Source organism: Canis aureus, chromosome 27 (assembly GCF_053574225.1).
Source record: "Canis aureus isolate CA01 chromosome 27, VMU_Caureus_v.1.0, whole genome shotgun sequence".
Lineage (NCBI taxonomy): Eukaryota > Metazoa > Chordata > Mammalia > Carnivora > Canidae > Canis > Canis aureus.
In genome coordinates, this window is record NC_135637.1 from 43,878,470 (window position 1) to 43,900,659 (window position 22,190).

The following is a 22,190-nucleotide window of genomic DNA, read 5'->3' on the forward strand; positions in this document are numbered from 1 at the left end:
TCTATGCAAGCCCTCCTAGGATCAATGACGACCAGTTCAAATGTCTCTTTCAGAGAAACCTTCACAAACCCAGACACAAATCACGTTTTACCAGCAATCTGAGCATTCCTCAGCACAACCACGGTGACACATGAAATTAACTATCACAATAAGTATTTAGTGAGAAGACATTGGCTCTTTTTCTGCCTAAGAGATACAATTCTTTCATTAATATTGTTGAATGTCCTTCCAAGTCAACTATCAAATATCCCCTTTTAATACAGGGCAGTAAGAGCAGACTTGGTGTCATAAAAACCTTTCGGTTTTGACCATATCGTTCCAGGCAACTGCAGTTCCAAGTACTTCCTAAACATTCTCAGCACCTGCCCGGCCTCGGGGTCCTGGGTGAGTGAGAATTCCTTGTTGACATTCCACCAACATGTCACATATAAACTGGCCCAGAGTATAGAGGAGCCAGTCCTAGAGGAAGTGACAGATCTGGGGGAGCCTGATGGGGTTCCTTGGTGCTGTACAAAAACTCCAAACAGCACACTTACTGTGCTTAAGATACATGTGAAAGGATCAGCACCGCTACCCTGTGGTGACCGATGTGCAGGAGATGACATGACTTGCCCAGAGTCTGCAAAATAAGAGCATTCCTGCAAGTCTGCTCAGTCTTCAAGCCTCTGATATTTACTACTTTAACTTCTAATATCCAAAGTATAAATCTCATCTTCAGGGACTTATTATTTTTCTTACAAAAGGGAAACAAGCTAACCATGAGTCAGTGGATTTCTTTTCCTTTCTTTTATCTTTTTTTTTCTGAGACTTAAGAGCACCACTGTCTGTTGCTATAGTGATTAGACTATGATTAAGAACATTATCTACATTAAACCATGTGGGTATGTGCACTTGGACGTTCTTCCTTTTTATCTCTCAAACTCCCCAGAATCCCTCCTAATAAGAAACATAAAGAATGCATTTCTTTTCTGTCTTCAAAATAGTCAATGAGAGAAATACAATATTTGGTCTATATTGTTAAAAACAAGACAACAGGCCCAAGTAGAGTCACTTACGCTAAGCCCGAGACTTAATTTTGATTTTGGAAGAGCCCAGCAATGGGATCTTAAACCAGTCAATCAGGAGTTGCCTGACCAGCACTGGTTAGACCCCTGCCATCCCCCATAAGGAAAGTGACCCTGCAATCACCAGCCTGCTGTTTTGCCTCATCTAATTTCCTTGTTTCCGTTCCCATCTGTCTATAAGTCTCTCCTTTTGAACAGCTGCATGAAACTCCTCTCTATCTGCTAAACTGTATGCTGTCCAATTCAAGAATCATTGGACAAAACCGATATGATTTTTAAAATCTATACATTTGGATTTTACTCTTTAACATAAGTATTTCATGTAATAAGCACTTGCTATGGACTGGACTGTGTTCCCTAAAAAGTATATCTATTGAAGCCCCAACCCACAACATAATGGTATTTAGATACCAGACGTTTGCCAGGTGTTAAGAGATTAGCTAAACTACCAAAACATCGTGGCCTCTGCATCCATTCTGGAGGACCTTGAACTGTCACTGGACCTCCTCTAAAGTTCATGACCTGGATATGAGCCCACAGAGTGACAGGTAAAAGTAAGTTCCTGTTATGACTCCACCAACCACCATTGTCACAAGAATTTTCCCCCTCCTCTTGGGGCTTTTCCTTTACATAAGACCTTTGTAAGGTTGTCAAAACCCTACTCTTTGGGATTTGAATTGACCAGTCTGACTTTAGTCTAGGAACTTCAACACAAGCAGGTACCTGTGTCCCGCTGTGCTCTCTCTCTCTCTCTCTCTCTCTTTCTCTCACCATGCCTTGGCCTCCCCACACTGCCCCTGCAAGACTGTGAGTAGTAAACTTCTCTATTTCTATTCCCTTATGTTCTTTTTTTGAAACATGGCTCACCATCCAATACCCCAGGGCTCTACTTAACACATGCTAATTAAGCAAAATCACAACAAAAGGTAATTAGGTCAAGAGGTGGAGCCCCATGATGGAATTAATGTCCTTACAAGAAGATACCAAAAAACATGCTGTCTCTCTCTCTCCCTTTGCTTTCTGCCATGTGAGGATATACTAGGGAGGCAGCCATCTTCAAGGTAGGAAGAGAGCTCTCACTAGACCTTGACCATGCTGACACTCTGATCTGGGACATCTTGGCCTCTGGAACTGTGAGAAATAAGGCCCCCAGTCTACAGCATTGTGTCACAGGGCTCCAGCTGACTATGACTATACTCACATAGTCACTCAGTGAGTCCAAGCCAGGAAGCCAATCACAGTCTCTCCATAGTTACACACATTCCCCAACACGTGTGTACCTGTTAGTGGCCTGGCAGACCTAGTTAGGGGCTGGTCATGAGTTAGAGCCCTGTGTATATTATAGAGCCACATCATTTCAGAGAATGTAGAATACAGGAATGTGACCAACCCAAGGTATAATTCAAAGCAATTTTTTCGGTGCTGTATCTTTATCATTATGTAATCCGTATCTTCACAGATCCACTCTGGCACCTCCCAAGAACTTAACCCTTCCTACTGCTCTGCCTATTAACACATTTCTCAGTGTGAATTTCCTAGGTTTGCCTGACTACAGTGTCACATATTTCAAAACCAAGTCTCTCTCCTTTTTCACAAACTCCCCATTCCTCACCTGGATATATGTTATCAGGCAAGCGAATAATTTACAATGTGATGCCATCCCTCTTGACCAATTCTCTTAACCCTATCAAAGGCATTTTATTTTATTTATTTATGTTTAAAGATTTTATTTATTTATTCATGAGAGACACGCACAAACAGAGGCAGAGACACAGGCAGAGGGAGAAGCAGGCTCCCTGTGGGGAGTTTGATGCAGGACTCGATCCCAGGACCCCGGGATCATGACCTGAGCCAAAGGCAGATGCTCAACCACTGAGCCTCTCAGATGTCCCCCTACTAAAGGCATTTTAATCCTAATTATAAGAATATATAATTAAATTTTATAATAGACTTTTTAAAAAAGTAGTTTCTAAACTATTTTTTTGCTTAGAATTTTTTTTTATCCAAAAAAAGCTTTCACTGAAATAAAATATATGAAATGGATAAAAAAAAAAAAAGGCCTGATATCCAAAGCCAGTGGGGAGACACACTGGAGAGAAGCTCTCAGGGACCTCAAGTCTTATTTTCCCAAAAACAACTTCGTCTGTCAGAATAATGGCTGGAGTCAGCCTCATCAAGGGAAAAGAGGGGAGTAGGAGAGGTTCTAATCACTGCCTTCCATCCCGGAAAATGAGCTGACATCAACAAACACAACATACCCTATTTTCACCCACCGCAAACATCTTCGGTGTCCACAGATATTCTCTCAGGAGAAGGAATCAAGAAGAGACCAGTGTTAGAGGCTGTCCCATCTACTCAGTTTTTTTATCTCAACTCTAATGCCTGGAGGATCCCTATTCATTTTTGACCTATGACAAAAAGAAGTCAAGAGCTACAAATGCACAAGGGCATTTGATGATAAAATCTGTCCAAAATCCAGCTACAGAAAGCATTATCAAAAAGCTGCTTGGGTGATGGAGTAAATCAGTTAGATTAAAAATAATATGAGAAATATATTTGGAAACTTCCTTTTGAAATATCCTTCAAAGAGCCTTTTGTTTTGAAGATACGAAGCCTTCAGTCATGTCAAATAGCTTTCCTTTCATTAATTTTAAGTTGGGGAATAGACAGAAGTCATACATAAAACATAATGAACAAGGGAAATGCAATAATACTGGTGCATTGCAGATCATACAAACAAAAAAATTGTCAGATGGCACACAATACACTCCAATACCAAGCTATACAAACTATGATGTTTCAAATAGTTAAAAATAAAATAAATAATAATAATGAACTTTTTTACATGCATGTCATAACCTAATCTTTGTACTTTTCATAAATCAATTCTTGAGATTTTCACTACACCTTTCTGTAATATTTACAGTAACTCGCTCAATTAAATGCTGTACGTTGAGACACAGAGAGGTTAAAGTAACCTGATGTGGTCACCCCAGTAAACCATCACTTATTAGATCCCTGTGTGTATTGATTCTGTGACTCACTTTAGCCAATAAAATACCTCGACAGCCCCTGAAACTGTTTAGTTATAATATTCAAGAAGACCTAGTGACCCTGGGGATTTACCCCAAAGATACAGATGCAGTGAAACACCGGGACACTTGCACCCCAATGTTTATAGCAGCAATGACCACAATAGCCAGACTGTGGAAGGAGCCTCGGTGTCCATTGAGAGATGAATGGATAAAGAAGCTGTGGTCTATGTATACAATGGAATATTCCTCAGCCATTAGAAATGACAAATACCCACCATTTGCTTCAATGTGGATGGAACTGGAGGGTATTATGCTGAGTGAAGTAAGTCAATCGGAGAAGGACAAACATTATATGGTCTCATTCATTTGGGGACTATAAAAAATAGTGAAAGGGAATAAAGGGGAAAGGAGAGAAAATGAGTGGGAAATATCAGTGAGGGTGACAGCATATGAGAGACTCCTAACTCTGGGAAACGAACTAGGGGTGGTGGAAGGGGAGATGGGTGGAGGGATGGGGTGACTGGGTGATGGGCACTGAGAGGGCACTTGATGAGATGAGCACTGGGTGTTATACTATATGTTGGCAAAGCAAACTCCAATAAAAAAAATACAGTGTTACAAAAAAAAAAAGAAGACCTAGTGGCTTCAGTTTTTGCATTTTGGGGAGCTGCAGCACATGTGAGTGGCTACTGGAGATCCTACATGGGAAGACCATGTGAAAAATCATCATGAGAGAAAATCCCAGTTATCCCATGAATAAGCTGAACTGAGTCCAGATTTTATGCTATCCCACCAAGGTACTGGATGAGAACAAAGTCGTCTCTAATATTTTTGTTCCAACTGCCTTTTCACTGGAACCTATGTAAGACACCCAAACACGACCAGGAAAAAAAAATCCATCTGAGTCCTAGTCAACACACCAAGGCATGAGAAATAACAAAATGCTTGTTGTTTTAATCCAGTAAGCTTTGGGGTGGTTTGCTGTATAGAAGTAAATCACCAAAACACATACATATGGTCACATTGCAAACGGAGATAACAACCTAGGAAATATGGGTCAAAGTCCTGTACTTTTACTCAGCAAAACATCCTTTCTCATGATAAACACACTAACACAGGCTCACACACCACTGAAGTATGGTGATGAGTTCCCATGCATAACGCCTACAATAGAGGAATGTCAAAATTATCCCCATCTACTGAATTTTCTAGAACTTTACATTTGTTTAGTCATAGTTCAAAATGCTAAATATTCTGAGGTTTGTATATTGAACAAATCTCTAGGAAAGTAGACATATTTAAGTATTCTATTTTTTATCTCTACTTTGATATCTAAAAGCATAACCAACACTTAATATCTTAATTCATTCTATGCCAACCCTGAAAATCTACTCTTTTTCTAGTGACTTCCTCACCTCAGTCAATACATCTTAATAATGCCAGTTACTTAGGATAAAAATTTGCAGTTATTCTTGATTTCTCTCCTGTTCACACCAATAGTTCAGTCAATTAACAATTATTATTGGATCATTCTTTAAAACATATTCTAGAAGTATCTATACTTCTAGACCACTGATAAAAACCACCAAGTACGCACCTGGACACTACAATGCCACCCTTGTACCTGGCTTCCAGTCATCTCCTCTGTCAGTCTAATCTCATCTCAAAATAAAGAGTGACATTTCTAAAACATATGTTAGGGAATTTCAGTTCTAGTATGAAATATAAATTCCCTGTAAACCAACACTGCAACAGGTAACTCTGGAGATATCTGAATATTCTAGAGAGTAAACAAAAGCAGGTTTTCTGGGGAGGGGAGTCAAACTGCGAAGTAGCTAGCAGAGCAATGACCTCTCCTGCTCTGATTTTTTTTGGTCTTTCCCCAAAAATCAGGCTGAAGCTATGTAGGGTGTGGCAAAGGTAGCCAAAGCTCTGATAGAAAACCTGTTTTCTGGCTAGAAGAAAACCCAAGAAAGAAGCCAGACAGATATGGCTGATTGCCAGAGTATGGGGGAATGTTGGCGGGAGAGAGCAAGGGAAGGATCTGCAAACTCTGCACATGAACACCCCACCAGTCCCTGGGTCATCTCTGGACCACACAGGCTTCACCAAGGCTGGTATGATGAAACTGAGGTGTGGGCTTCCACCCACAGAGTGGGAACGATAGAGCTTCATACAAGTCTAGTCCACTACCTGCTAAGACAAAAACATCAACATTCTTCAAGAGCAGGAAACAAAGTACAGAAACTTCACAACGTAATATCCACAATGCTGCTAAGGATATAATTCAAAATAACCCAACACACAAAAACAACAACAACAAAAATGGAACCCATTTCCAGAGAAAAGAGCAATCAACAAAAGCCAAACAGATGCCAGATGTTGGAATGATCAGAACAAGCCTTTAAAACTTTATCATATGTTTAGTAAAGAAAGGAAAATGCACTCAGCATAAATTTTAAAAAGACATAAAACTTCTTCAGGGAAATAAAATAGTGAAGATAAAATTTTAGGATTGCAAATTAAATATTGAAATAAAAATTTCACCAGATAGGCCAGTAACTAAAGGACATAATAGATGGAAGTCGCTGAACTCACAGAAGGTCAACAGAGCTTGCATGAAGAGAGAGAAACAAGACGTTAAAATAGGAAACGAATGGGATGATAGCAAATGGCTTAATCCCTGGTTAATAATTAATGAGTCTCAGAAGAAAAGGAGAGTAAAAATGAGGTAAGAAAAATATTTTAAAGAAATAATGGCTCCAAATGTTCCAAACTTGGCAAACATATTAGAAGTTGAAATTAAAAATGTAAAATAAATAAATAGTAAAAATAAAAATTCAAGAGTCTCCACAAAACAGGATAAACTCAAAGAAAACCATGCTTAGCCACATGAATAAACTTAAGAAAAAGACAAAGGGGCTATCATGAAAACAATCAGAAAAAATAGCACTTTGTAAACAGAGACAAGTTGATTAAAATGACATGAAATTCCCAAGAAACCAGAGTAACAGCAGAACAGTAGACCAGAAAAGAGTAGAATAACATATTTAAAGTGATGATAGGAAAAAGAAAACAGAAACAGTCAATCTGCATGGGCATCTGGGTGGCTCTGTCAGTGGAATGTCTGCCTTCAGCTCAGGTCCTCAGGGCCCTGGGATCGAGTCCTGCGTCGAGCTCCCTGATCAGGGGGGTATCTGCTTCTCCCTCTCCTTCTGCCTCTTTTCTTGCTCAGTCTCTGTCTCTGTCTCTCTCTCAAATAAATAAAATTAAAAAAAAAATAAACTGTCAATCCACAAGTCAAGAATATAGGCAAAATAAAGACATTTTCAGATAAAAGAAAATAATTACCAACAAAACTAAGTACAGGAAATGCTGACAGTATAGTTGGAAGGGAAAGGACACCAGAGGAAGACCTTAATAATGAAAAAGGAGGGTTAAAATGACAAATATCAAAACATATGTGAAATATATTTTCCTCTTAATATCTTTATAATATAAATGTTTTACAAACAAAAATTGTTCACTATTGTTTGCACTTGAAGAGTATGTACATACAGTGATAGATGATGGGGTGACTGCAGGGCCACATGTGAGAGTGAGGTTTGCACTGTTGACAGCAGGTGAAGGGCATTAGCTCTTGGTAGGTTATAGAAAGTGAAGGAGGCATATTCCAATACCCATAAGTCTAAAGACCAGTACAGGGATCCCTGGGTGGCGCAGCGGTTTGGCGCCTGCCTTTGGCCCAGGGCGCGATCCTGGAGACCCGGGATTGAATCTCACATCGGGCTCCCGGTGCATGGAGCCTGCTTCTCCCTCGGCCTGTGTCTCTGCCTCTCTCTCTCTCTCTCTCTCTCTCTCTGTGACTATCATAAATAAATAAAAGTTGAAAAAAAAATATTAAAAAAAAAATAAAGACCAGTACAAAGATGTCCACACACACAGTAGAAAAATTAGAATGAAGATTTTTTAAAATACTGAAACAAAGTAAAAAGAGTCAAGAAAGCCTACAACAAAAATTGGAGAGACAAATAAAAAGCATTAAATAAAATTACAGCATTAAATAGAACCACAGTGACAATTACATTAAGCATTAATAGTCTAAATACGTAAATTAAAAGCCATGGATGGTCAGGATGGATGAGAAAGCATCACCCAAGTATCTGCTGCCTACAAAGACAGACTTCCCATGTAAAGAAAGGTTATAAAGGGATAGAAAAGACAAACATTAAGGACAAGAAGGCTGGGGTGGCTACAGCAGAAAAAATAGAACATAAATAAGATTATTTTCTACCGTACCCTAATCCTCAAAGGCCTAAGGGGCAGTCTGTGAGGGCTCGGAGTGTGGAGGTTCTTCTGCTCCATCATCCCTCCACCATCTCCTCCTGGCACTTGCCTCTCTGTGGCCCTTCTGTCGCATGGCTCTGTCCCCGCATGGTCCATGTGTGCCTGGGGACTTATTTGGGCCTTGTGGTGTCCTGGTCGCCCTAAGCTCCTAGAACAGAACGCCAGAGACCGTCTGGCTGAAACAACCAACACCCAGCTTTCCCTGTTTTGGAGACAAGGAGGCCCAAGGTGCTTGGAGCCTTGGTTCCTGACCAGATGCCTCCTCCTGGTGTGCACATGGCCATCTTCTCGCTGTGCCCTCACAGGGTGGGGAGAACAAGGGCTCTGGTCTCTTCCTCCTCTAACACGTTTATGAATCCCACCACAGGGGCCCCCCTCACATGCCCTCATCTAACCCTAACTACTTACTTTTCAAAGGCCTCAGTTCCAAACTCCATCACCTTGGGGGCTAGCGTTTCAACATAAACATTTTGTTGGCCTCAAAGTGCCAGCAATATATTCAAATGGGAAGATCAAGTTGGGAAACAGGTGTGGATCGGTGCAACTTCAAAGGTCCCACCGTCTCTTTTGTTCAGTATTGCACAACGTAGAATTCCATGCAGCACAGTTGGTTTTGGCGTGAGGCTTACTACCGGGTGAGACGAGGGGCCCACTCTGCCTGAATTCACTGAAGCCGACACTACAAGCCCCACTTGCTCTTTGAAGACTCTTCTTGCCTTCCACTGGCACCAGTGGAGTGCATTACAGCTCGCCAGTTAGCGTCCAGTGGCTTTCTGTTCTCTGCATTTCTTCCTATTGAAGTGGAAGGTTGAAGCACCACACAGAATCCATAAAGAAAAAAAAAAAGATGTTTACTTAAGAGCCACGACTCTATGGAAATGTTGTATGATGACACGGAGTAAAATGCATGTTGCAGGACATTTTCTTAAAAAAAAAAAAAAATCATGCAGTCCTTAACATGCTGTTTCCTGAACCCAAAATTTTCAAGGATCAACACACCTTGATCCCTCCGTCCTTCGAGGAGCTTCTCAAAGGTCAGTCTTCTCACAGTGGAACCCCCTCCCCTCCCCCCCACACACCAGCTTCTATAATCTGGAGCACAACAGGTTTTTGTTGGGTTTTGTCTCTGGTTTTCTAGAAGAATGGAAGTGTGGTGGTAGCTAGAATTTGTGTTTTGTTACCCACCCTAGCGCTGGAGGGTAAGTGTGACGGCCATTTGTTGAACACATGGATGAATGAGTGAAACACCTGGTGATAGGCAGTCTGTCCCAGACACCGTGGGGTTTCTGGAACACAGGAGCATTTTGAGGGGGATTAGGGGGCCAGAGAACCGAGAAACTCCTGGCAGTACAGCCTCCCGCCAGGCGGGAGCCCAGCAGTGCACCCTGACCTCACCTTGGGCAGCCTGTCTTCTGCCCCAGGGGCATCTGTGCTGTCCTATCCAACAACCCAGGACTCTCTGGGTGCCCAGAGGTTGGGCCAGCCCCAGGGTAGGAACCCCAGCTCCAAAAGGGGATTATCGCCGAGTTGGGGCCTTCCCTGAGGAAACCTAGACCAGTCACTCCCCAGCCGGGAACCCTGCGAGGAGACAGTGATCTAAGATACCAAACAGGGGCCAAATTTCCTTTTCCCTCTTTCCCACCTGTCCCCTTTTAGGTCCCCATATGAGACCTAATCATGACGGTGCCGGTGTCTAGCCAGGGGTCCGCAGGTCGGACTTGAGCTGGTTCATAATCGCAGGAAATGTCAGTGTGTCCCTGGGCTCCAATAAACCTGATTTTAAAGCCTCCTCTGCCTCCTTTATGATTCTCGGGACTCTGGGAGGAGTAGGAAGTAACCTTCAGTGAGGACACAGTGATGTCCAAGAGGGAAGGCCCCTTATTCCGGGAGTACATTTGGTCACTATGAGCCAACGCCTCACTGTCCCTTAAAAAGCAAAGTCTGTCCTTGCGAGAACAGTCATTCTTTAAAGAGGTTATTATTTTATGATATCGATAGTGAAGGATTAGTGGGCTTGGAGCTCCCACTGGTGGGTGTGATGAAAGGGACGCCTGAATGCAGAGAACTATTTCTCTGACCCACGGGGTGAGCACAAGAGTCCATTTTTCTGACCCCATTTCCACTCCCGGGATCAGACCTCCTAAGCATTGGATATTTCTTGAGATTGTATAGCTCCATTTGGGCCATTGCACAGACCCTATGGGGCTCTTCCAGGGATGAGGTTCCTCATTTTGGAAAAGGGTTTGGGGTTTTAGGCCAAGGGCCGTGAAGAAAGAGTAACTGAACATGTGTTCTGAAGACCAGAAAGTCAGGTGAGGATGAAGGAAAACTCTCCTGAGGCCTCGGATCAAAGAGATCTCAAGAGGCCCCGACTTTAGCCTGTAACTTCCCGCATCATGACTCACATGTAAAATTGCTCTGATCCTTCAGCAGAGAAATGTTTGCATTTCTGAGTATCGTTCACACATATCTTCACAGGTGCAGCGAAACCACATGGTCCCAACGCGGTGGATGAGGTTACAATCCGCATTCAGACAAAAAGCCAGGGCTGGAGAGAAATAGGACGGTCACCGAATGACCATTCGCGACCCAGGAATCAATCTAAACTGTGTCTGGACATGGTGAAGTCCTATTATAATATTATTATCTTAAAGTGCAGGGGTGACATTTTAGAAGCTTGGAGTTAAAGGCAAAAGGAAACCCATGCTAGCGTTGGCACTTGCCAACGTCTTCTGCAGATGCTATCCTGGATCCCCGCGGTCCTCAATAAATGCCCACGGTCAACCCAGCACGTAGGGTTCCAGCCAGAACAAGCTCGGTGGGCTCCTTGGTGGTGGTGATGCTGCCGCCCAGCTCCCTGCCCTCCTTGCTGCTCTGACGCAGTGGGCGGGCTGGACACCAGAGCACAGCGACCGCTGTGACCCTTGGTGAGGTCAGGAGTGGCTCGACTTCCACGGAGACGACCCTGCACACCGGCCTCCTGTTTCCAGAGACTGTCCTGTCCCGTTTTATATTTCTCACGTTTTTCTGCAATCGCTGTTTCACACCATTACTTGAAATGTTGTCCTTCAACCTGAGATCTGATCCATGACTGTGCCGGCATCTGAATTCCCAAATGCATATCGACATTCCTGCATAAATACCAATTGCAAAGGTTTGGGGGGAACAGGGTAGAGGCATCTTGAGAGAATACGTGCTCGCTCAGAATCATCGTCTTGGGCTGCACTTGAGTGGGTCTCAGAAAATGGATCTATATTCTCTGAAGCAATCAGTGGTGGGTAGTATCGAGGCAGGCACTGTTACCATATTTGGAATATTTCTATCTGCAAATTATACGAATCGAGGTTTCTTGAATTTTGAACACCTTGCATGAGCGCATGATGAGAAGCATCCAGAATTTCTCGGGCCTCGTGCTTTGCACATGGCTAAGAGTGATGGAAGCCCCTCTTCCCCCCGATAACCCCGTGATGTGTGCTGTCTCACGCCTGCTCTCCAAACGCAGAAATGAAATGTGCAAATAAAACATGGCACAGCTCCTGTCACGTACACCCTCGCCACGCTCGTGCTAGCACCAATCACACCCGTATGAAGCCTTCAGTCATCTCGCCAAAGGCCAGGCACAAGGCACTGCAAAACAGCGATTTTACTTTTGCGTACTGCACTTTCCTAGCGTCTTCTCGCACAGACGGGGATGTTTTCTCCGGTGGAGGTGCATGGGATTGACGTGCAAAGGGAAGGAGAGCTGGTCCAGCTCATTTCCTAGACAGTCACTCACCTGACCAAGGTTTAGTGGTTGGGATGTCCAACCTAGGGAGCGGCCGACCCTAGCAGAGGCTAAACCTGTGACAGCGTCTGCCCTGCCAGGAGGTCATCGTGAGCTAGCCAGCTCGCACAAGTTTCTGTAGCATGTGTGTGTGGCCAATCACTTCAAAAGACAGGGGTAGCATCTCACATTGGGTCAGAGAGATTTATCTCCTGATCAGAGTAACAAAAATAATGTCTTCTTCAGGAAAAAGGCAAGGCACGTTGGGGGAAGGCTGCTTTGCCAACTTTTAGGCCTTCAGCTGTGATGCTGAGCATCTACCTGCATAGGACCTGGGGGGCGAGGGGAGCCCGTGCAAGGTCCAGGGTGCTGGCTTACGAGCGAGTGACCGATTACCCCAGTGGTCCTTGTTTCCTTCTCAGCTCAATTTAGGAAAGTCCGACAAGTAACCGTAGCAGTCACACTGTTGCTGAGGGGTGTCTGGGGCACTTGGCACAGTCGATGGATATTCCAGGGCAGATGCTGTCAGGAAGGGATGTGGGAGCCAACTTTCTGCTTACATCCGCAGGCCAGAGAAAGCTGTCTCCTCATTCGGGGAGAGGAAAGGCCGGAGAATAAATGGGCTTTGCTGTAGGTGTAAGTTCCCTGAAATGAATAGCTCTACCTATTGTTTATGGACATATGACAACTTTTAATTAAAAAAACAAAACAAAACAAAACAGAATGTTGGTACGGATGCCCAATAACTTCTGGGAAGCACTTTAGATTTTGGTGTTGGGAAGAAAAATAACTAGACCCAGATCATTAGAAAGGGTTTATGGAGACCACTGAACGTGTTCCACAGGAAGAAGTCTGCTCCCCTGTTCAACTGGGTGGTGTTCAGAAAGGAGCGGAAATTGGAGCTCCAGACAAATAACTAATAGATGACTAAGATATTTAACCAACCAAGCCATGTAGACAAAAACTAAAAGCTTACATCTTTTTTATTTATTTTTATTTTTTTATTTTTTTAATTTAATTTAATTTTTATTTTATTTTATTATTTTATTTTATTTTTATTTATTTTTTATATTAGTTTTTATTTAAGTTCAATTTGCCAACATATAGTATAACACCCAGTGCTCATCCCATCAAGGCTTACATCTGTAAACACCACACGCATTTTAGACGTTTTGCTTCAGCACTTTTGTGCAGAAAGGCGAGTGTGCACTGTCCGAGGCTTTGGGAATCGATAACAGTTTGTGTTTGCTTCGAGGATCACACAGCTCACAGCAGTCAGGTGGCTCCTGAAGCCCTGCCTGCTGCTTTCATCGATGTCTTCGCAAATTTTCTTTAAGAAGCCATAAGCACGTCTGGATACGTTTGACTACAGGTTACTAGTTTTATATAAGATGACAGCTGAGATCGAATGGACTTAAATTTCATTCTCCTGTGGTATGTATAGAATTCCTGTATATATTTTCTCCACGTGGGTATCTGTTATTTCTTTTTTTTTTAAGATTTTATTTATTTATTCATGAGAGACACAGAGAGAGAAGCAGAGACAGAGACAGAGGCAGAGGGAGAAGCAGGCTCCTCACAGAGAGCCCGAAGAGGGACTCAAACCCAGGACCCTGGGATCACACCCTGAGCCAAAGACAGACACTCAACCACTGAGCCACTCAAGCATCCCTGTTGTTTCTTAATTATATCACAAATATTCATTTTTACGGCAGACGATTTAGAAAATATCAACAGCTAAAAAAGAAAGTGAAATATCTCCCTTAATCCCAATGCCAAAGTGAATCACTGTTACTTTTTTAGGGTATTTCTTTCCAGTTAGTACATACAAGATTCATTCCAAAATAATACGTAGTTTGTTTGAAATTCTGTTAATGTTGTCTAAAATGAACAATCTACAACAATTTACTAACAATCACATTACTAATTTATCTGCATTTTTTCAAAATCAATTTGATTGTTAATGTAAGTGCGCTGTAATACATTTAGCAGTGGAATAATGTATGTGTAATAATGAATGAACGATCCACATTAACTATGGATCTATTTGGTCATTCTTGTTCTTCTTACTGAAAGATCTAGTCTGTTTTTCCCTTTGGTGGTAGAAAGTCCTAGTCGTCCTCTTTCTGAACTCAACACCCAGTCCTGAGCCCACAGGTGGACAACACGGCCTGGGTAGACCACGCTTTGAGGAAGCTCCCTCATGCTTGAGTGTCTCCGTGGACAGAGCTACATCCACGGATTCTTATCACGCACCTCAGAACCGTTTTGTATTTCTCTGTTGTTTTTTCCTTATAGCATCTTTTCCTTATAGCAGACTTATCCTAACCACTACATTTCCTACTTATATGACCATACATTTTTTTTGAAGCAATGTTCTTGGAGCCTGCTTCTCCCTCTGCCTGTGTCTCTGCCTCTCTCTCTCTCTGTGTGTGTGTCTCCCATGAATAAATAAATAAAGATCTTTAAAAAAAAAGTTTTTATTTATGTATTTTAGAGAGAGAGAAAGAGAAAGCATGAAAGAGCAGGAGGGGCAGAAGGAGAGGGAAAGAGAATCTAAAGTGACATGGGATTTGATCCCACGCCCCTGAGTCATGACCTGAGCCGAAACCAAAAGTCGGATACATAACTGACTGAGCCACCCAAGCACCCCAAGATACTTTTTTTTTCATAATCATATAACTTTGGTGCACAGCATAAATCTGGAAATTTATAAGAAAAAATGTCTTCTTTTTACAAAAACAGAAGCTTTTTTCAGAGTTGTCAGAAGATTTGTCCAATACTACCCAGGATTGGGCTTAGCTATCATCATGCTTAGTAGGTTTGCTCACCACTGACCTCACATGAAGGAGCAAAAGAGAAGTTGCCCTTGAACTTCACCTGTTGTGACCTAAAATTCGTAATGGTCTCTGACAAAGGGTCATATGTGATGGAGTGTAAAAAAATAAGGTGTTACAGGTTTTGTAAGATGGTAGCCCAGCCTTAAAGATTGTAGGAAATTTCCTGGAGGAAGTAAGGTCAGCAAGGAGCCTTAATGTAGGGACACATCTGGGTGAAGGAGGAGGAGGTATCCAACAGTCAGCAGGGAGAGAACCACATTTCCCTTCTCCTAATCCAATTACTATTCCATGGAGTAAGATGGTGCTTATGGGGATAATGAAAAAGTAAATCTCTATTTATTCTTATTGACTTCATTCAAAGTCGGCTAAAAAAAAAAAAACCCTTCATTTTACATGCAATTTACATCTCTCTTCTGCTGTAACATTAGCATTCTCTACAAAAGTGAAATACATGTTTAAATCTATGGGCTTTTCATGCATGGAGGAGCATGGTTTTGGCAGAGCTTTCAGCAGCTCCTTAAAGATGGATGGAACATTCAATCATTTGCTTAAATCTGTGTGTTTAAAGCTAAAGAAAGTAAATGGGCCTTCAGCGTGGTCTCTGGGTCACGTATGCACATTATTTTTGCAGCCTCTGGGATGGTTCTTGATCGATAGCACAGGAGCAAATTACTTCAGATACTGCTGGCCTTCCCCCACTGAACTCTTAACAATAGGTGTTCAGGTCTGCTGCATTTTATCAAATGTTTAAACAGTGATTAAAATGACTTATGCTCTAGATTTTGTGACAAAATGACGCAGCCACTCATTTCATGTGCCTCCTATAAACCTTCAGTTATTTTATATGAGTACAGGATCATTAAACAAAATATATTTGAACATTTGTACATATACAAAATACATAAAATGATGATATACAACATATATAGGATGTCTATGTAAGATACACTTCCTTTCAAGGATCTATAAATCTGATATTGAAAGTCCACAAAGGACGTACTCTTTAAGATATTAAATTTTTGATACATTTTAATCTGACATAACAAATTTCAATCAATAGTTTTTAGGTATAAACTATGAAAAACTACTACGTGTTTTCTTCCTATTATTGTATAAAACTATAACAGTTACAAGTGCAGCCCAAAGGGAAAATACCCTGAACACAGAAGAAGAAAATGATAAAACATTAGCATTAGGGCAAAATGTCTATTTCAGTTACCATACAAGCAGAGATAAGAGCAAGCAACTATATTTGAGTAATTCAATTTTAACATTAAAATTTGCAAAATATAAATATTATACATGAAATGCTTTATAAACAAAGATGTAGCTAATATAATGATCGAGATGGAGTTTTACGAAGACATTTTCTGTTTTATGAGAAATTATGAATTTAAAAATAAAAATATTAAAAAGAGTTAAAAAAAATAAATGTTTCTTTTTACAAACAAACAAACAAAACAAAACAGAACAATACAAAACCAGTGAGGAAAAATTGTGTTGTCTCCATGGCTACTCAGGTGCTAAGGGGCCATATCAGGCTCTGTCTTCTGTTGGATGTGCCTTTCTCTCCATTTACTGCCACCATTGGATCAATGCACATTGTGATTCAGAAATTTAATGGATTCATCATTTGTGAAAAAATTAACCAAATGACAGTAAACTGCCATCTGTATTCATTGTTTGTGTATTACCATATAAAAACAAGAAAGACAAAAAATAGTTAAGTATACTGTGTAGTGTAATCTGTTCCGCACGTGTACTTTGACCCAGTCTGTCAAAGATTGCTCTCAACTATTGCAAATGTCAAATTCCTATGTTACAATTTAATATTATTAAATTATTAAATTTATGTTTGAATAATAATTATTAAATTAATTAAATTTAATTATTTTTGAATTCATAATTCTTTAATTATTAAATTAAATTATTATTAGGTTAAATTAATTTTTATATTTAATATTATTAAATGTATCTAATTGAAACATTTATTCATTTACCTCCAGCCTCACCAGCCTACATCTCTCATTTCACCCAGGGACTGAAATGTAAGTGAATGCCATCTTTAAGGATATGTGCTGGGATATTTGAAGAACTCAACTTATATTCAGTGCTCAAGAAATTTTCCTAATGGTCTAAACTCTGGAATGGTTAGGACAGACATTCTAGAATCAGCCCTTACAAAACAAAAACAAAACAAACAAACAAACAAAACAAGATCACTTAAAAAATTGATCCATAAGCATTTGATTACAGAGTTTATCCCTTTATGAACAATGTGGTTTATTGTAACACTGTCTGAGATTAGAGTTATCAGATTTAGCAAATAAAAGCATAAGATATCCAGTTAAATTTTAATTTCATATATAACAAGTGGATAGGTTTTTAGTATAAGTATGTCCTATGCCATATTAGAGACACCTTTCCCTACCTTTTTCTTCCTAATCTCTATCTACATAACCATTTATTATTTGTCTAAAATTTAAATTTAACTGGACATCCTGGATTTTATCTGACAATCTTCTGTAGGATGTTGTGCTAAACAAGGTCATCGTGCAGTTGCTTGTTCCAGTATCTGTCCTTTCTCCCAACTTCCTTTTTTCTGCCCAATCTGCTCAGAGTCTCTGCTTGCATTTCCACTCTTAACAACCACATGGTACCTCTGGCCAATTTGTTTACGCTAGATAGCCCCCCAAAGTCAATTCTTCCTTTGCAAAATGGAAAACCCTCCTAGGTTTAAGTCCCTGACTTGAATTTGGATGGCTAGCCATTTCAGGCGCCCCCACTGATTCATGCACTTATCCCAGAACTAGCTTGTTTTCTGTTTTGTAATCTTTTCTGAAGCACATTTCATACAATGATCATCCTGTGAATAATCTGCTTTATTTCTGCCTCTTAACCACTGTCTCAAAATGACATTTCTAACATGACAACATCTGGAGTTAGTAAAAGACAATCATGAGTTGTTATCATGTTGAGTTCTCAACCCAATTCCTAGAATAAAGTATAGAGAAAAAGGTCCTTAACATCAGATTTACAATAATCTTTTGGATTTGACACCAAAAGTAAAGACCACAAAAGACAAAAGAAAGAAGTGGGACTATATCAAGCCTGAAAAGCTCCTGCACTGCAGAGGAAACCATCAACAATATGAAAAGGTGGCCTACTGAGTGGGAGAAAGTACTTGCAAAGTATTTTATGGTTACTATCCAAAATATATAAAAAATTCATACAACTCAGCATCAAAAATAATAGTGATAACCCTATTTTAAAAATAGGCAGAGACTGAATAGATATTTTTCTAAAGAAGACACACAAATGGCCAACACCTGAAAGTGTGCTTGACACCACTCATCATCAGGGAAATGCAAATCAAAATCACAATAAGATATCACCTCACTCTGCAGAATAAAAAAGAAAAGACACAACAAGAGTTGGCCCGGTTGTAGAGAAAAGTGAGCTGTTGTGCACTATTGCTGGGAATATGAATCAGTGCAGCCACTGTGGAAAACCATATGGAGTTTCCTCAAAAGATTAAAAATGGGTTTACCCTACAACCCAGAAATCCTCATTTTGGAGTATTTACCCAAAGAAAATGACAGCAGGAGGTCAAAGAGTTACCTCCACTCACATTTGCTGCAGCATTACTGATAGTAGCCAAAATACGGAAACAACCTAATTGTCTTAATGATGAATGAACAAACAAGATGAGTATGTGCATGTGTGTTCATGTGTGTGTGTGTGTGTGTGTGTGTGTGTGTAATGGAATTTTATTCAGTCACGAGAAAGAAAGAGATCCTGCCCTTTACAACCAATATGTGGACTTGGAAGGTATTTCAGAGAAAGACAAATACTATATAATATCACTTATGAATGGAATCCAAAAAAAGCTGAACTCATAGAAACCAGACTAGAAAGGTGGTTAGCAGGGATATGGAATGGGGCAAAGGGGAGACACTGCCAAATGTTCTCACCATGAAAAATAAATGGTGATTATGTGATATGATGCAGGTGTTAGCTAACACTATGGTGCTCATCATTTTATAATGTATGTGCATTAAATCCATACATTGGGGGCTTCTGGGTGGCTCAGTCAGTTAAGCGTCTGACTCTTGGCTTCAGCTTGGGTCATGATCTCAAGGTTGTAGGATCGAGCTCTGTGTTGGGCTCTGCACCAGGTGTGGAGTCGGCTTGAGATCCTCCTTCTCCCTGTGCCTTTTGCCCCACGTATATGCTCTCTCTCAAATAAGTAAGTAAGCAAATAAATGAACAAAATCTTAAATCAACACATGGTGCACTTAAACTTACACAATGCTATATGTCAACTCTATATCAATAAAGATGGGAAAAATTAACTCATATGTATAATTTAGCATTTGATAGATTTGTTCTTCCCTGCCCCCTTAGAAGTGATTTCTGGTCTTGTGACTTCTTCCCTCTAAAGAAATGTTAGCAGAAGTGTCAATGATGAGCAGCTGTTTCAAGAGTCAGAATAAGACCTACCATCTTTCTCCCTGCGGCGGCGGTGGTTTTGGCGGCATATTTTGAAACAGAGTGTCTGAGTGAAAAATTAGCAGACCCTCCTTGATGGCCCATTTTGGACACATTGCCCTATAAGAAATAAATTTATCTTAAGAATTTAGAGTCATCAGTATGTGGAGTAAAACTACTTCATGCTGATGTGTATAACCGCTATAGATAATCTGAATCACACAATAAGACAGGCTTATATGTCTGAGAGGAACTATAACAAGTTAGTCATTGTGTCCTTTATTGTGAAGCAGTGAACCAAAAATTAAAGTCATCCATTTAATTTTAAATAGAAACTAAAGGACAACTTTTACTCATTTCAGCTTGAAAAATACATTAGATTTTATACTCCAGATCTTCATCTTCTCTAAAATAATGGCATAGCTTTTCTCATTTTACGCAGCTCTACAAAGGGCATGACCAACTTACTATCCTATGCACATTTATGGCATTATCTATTAACCGCTTATAAATGAGTTTGTCTCTGATAAATTGCTTATATGTTAATTTAAAAATAATAATCTCTATCATTAATTATATTTTATGGAATAAAAGCACTCTATTTCTATTTATACTAACAGTAATATGACATTCTAGATTACCCTGGTTGTTATTAATAAAATGTTAATGCACTTACTTATGCACTGTGAGAAAAAAAATTAATAGGCTTATGAACAAATATCTAATATTGAAACTCTTTATAGTGATCTGCATTACATCTGACCAACAGGATACCTTTGAAACCGACCGTCTGATTTTGTTTGACTTGTTAAACGTTAATGAAAAAACTAATTATTGGAAGGGACCATCTGTTGAATACACAGAATGTATTTGACCAGATGGAGTGAAAGGTACTCACAGGAGGAGACACACATTTAAATCTTCTGCTATGCTTATGCCTGTGACTCCATTTTCGAACTTTGGGGTTTGCACTTGGATCAGCATTTTTGATGACTATTCACCTTGCTCTTCTCAATGGGTTTATACTTCATATTTTTCTTAGGTTGCAGAGAATTCTCCATGGTTTCCAGAGTGTAACATAATCTCTAAAGTCTCACTGGTATTTCTTACAGTTTCTTTGGGTTCCTACTCAGTCATTTCTTAAATTCTTAAAAAAAAAAAACACTAATATTTGAGTTAAGGTAGTGAGTAGTCAGAAGTGCATAATATCCTTAAACACGTTTATGCCTTGGGCAAGCTATAAAAAGTGACACATGTCTAAGTTTATGTATGTTAATCCTAACTTTCATCCAAAATGAACAATTGCTAAGAAAAGCACATAGTTTTTATATTTTTTTATATTATATATATATTTATATTTTTATATTCAATCACTAGCTACCTGTCACCTCCCCACATCAATGGCTATGGGACTGAAGTAATCCCAGGACGCAACCATGCAATTTTTAACGTATCAAATTTTCTCTCTTGAATTTATGTGAGTTTACATGTATCATCCCAAATAGTCTGTAAGGCTTTCAAAGAAAAGGACAATCCCACATTCATTCCTGCATTCCTTGTATTAGGAACATATTTGATAAATGTGTTTTTTAAACAAATGTCTGCTCTGTATCTTCTGTGGTGCTTCAGTATAATGGAGCACGGTATTTGAATTTAATGGAGGCAGATTTTGGCTCTTCATTTCCTGATTGTTTCCTTTTATTTTCATACTAGTTTCTGCAGAGTGCACATACTCATTAATTCTAGCCCCTTCTCTCTTGTTTGTATATCAGGCTGGGTCCATATCTTTTGGGCTGGCTTGGATCTATCCACTCAAGGAGAGAATGTAAATCACCTTGCATCTGCAAACCATGTGCTGAAGAGATGTTGAGCATCAGTTCATGAAGTGGAGGGTCCATTTCCCCCCTTATGAAAACATTCCACATAGTATGCAATTCTAAAGGCAGGTCATGAACTATTTCTCTAGATTTTAAAATATTTGGAATGTATAGGTAGGTGAGAGTCACATAACCATGTATTTAGTCATCAAATACATATTGAGTATTAATAATAAATAATTCAGTGTGTTTCTTAAATGATTAAAGCATAGACCCTGTCAGAAAGTAGCTCATAATTTATGAGGGAAAATAAGACAAGTGGATATATAAAACAAAATTAAACACTGCTATAGAAATACCAATAGAGCTAAGACAGAACAAAGAAGGAAAACATGGAATCCAGTAGAGGAAGGACAACTCAGAAATAAAAGATATGACATTTGAAATAAGCCCTAAAGGTGGACATGACTTTCACTGGTAGAGATAAATAAAGGGATCAGAGAGTATATTTCAGGAAGAAAATATTAAAGTCAAGCATGGAGAGAATTTTAGAGTTACTCTACAATATGAATGAAAATAAAGCTGTAAATATTGAACTCTGAAAAGGTTGAATATCAGTTTAAATTTTCTGAAATTTACTTGTTAAGAATCGAGAAGTCAGTGAAAGAGATCTGATGGAGAAAGTAACACAATCAAACGTGTTTTCTTCTTGTAAATCTGTCGACAGTGATAGAGTGAGGGTGGGGAGAGAGAGAAAGAGAAGTCGAGTGTTGTAGGGAATAGCACCTATAATTTCCCAGATGATGATAAATTAATAAATAATAGTAATTAAC

General features: G+C 39.9%; 1 protein-coding gene across 9 annotated transcripts in view; it reads right to left on the reverse strand.

Annotated features, from left to right (window-relative positions):
- Positions 1 to 22,190, reverse strand: part of LOC144299352 (uncharacterized) — a 145,737-nt gene that overhangs the window by 58,531 nt on the left and 65,016 nt on the right. For 2 of the 9 annotated variants that reach the window (XR_013366093.1, XR_013366088.1), the window contains exons 1-2: positions 17,050 to 17,192; positions 8,855 to 9,238 (exon numbers count right to left, since the gene is read on the reverse strand). The exons of 5 other annotated variants lie outside the window; for them this stretch is intronic. The gene's annotated coding sequence lies outside the window, so the exon portion shown is untranslated. Of the gene's footprint in view, positions 1 to 8,854; positions 9,239 to 17,049; positions 17,193 to 22,190 lie in introns of those variants that run through there. 2 more of the 9 variants (XR_013366098.1, XR_013366094.1) reach the window with 1 other exon arrangement.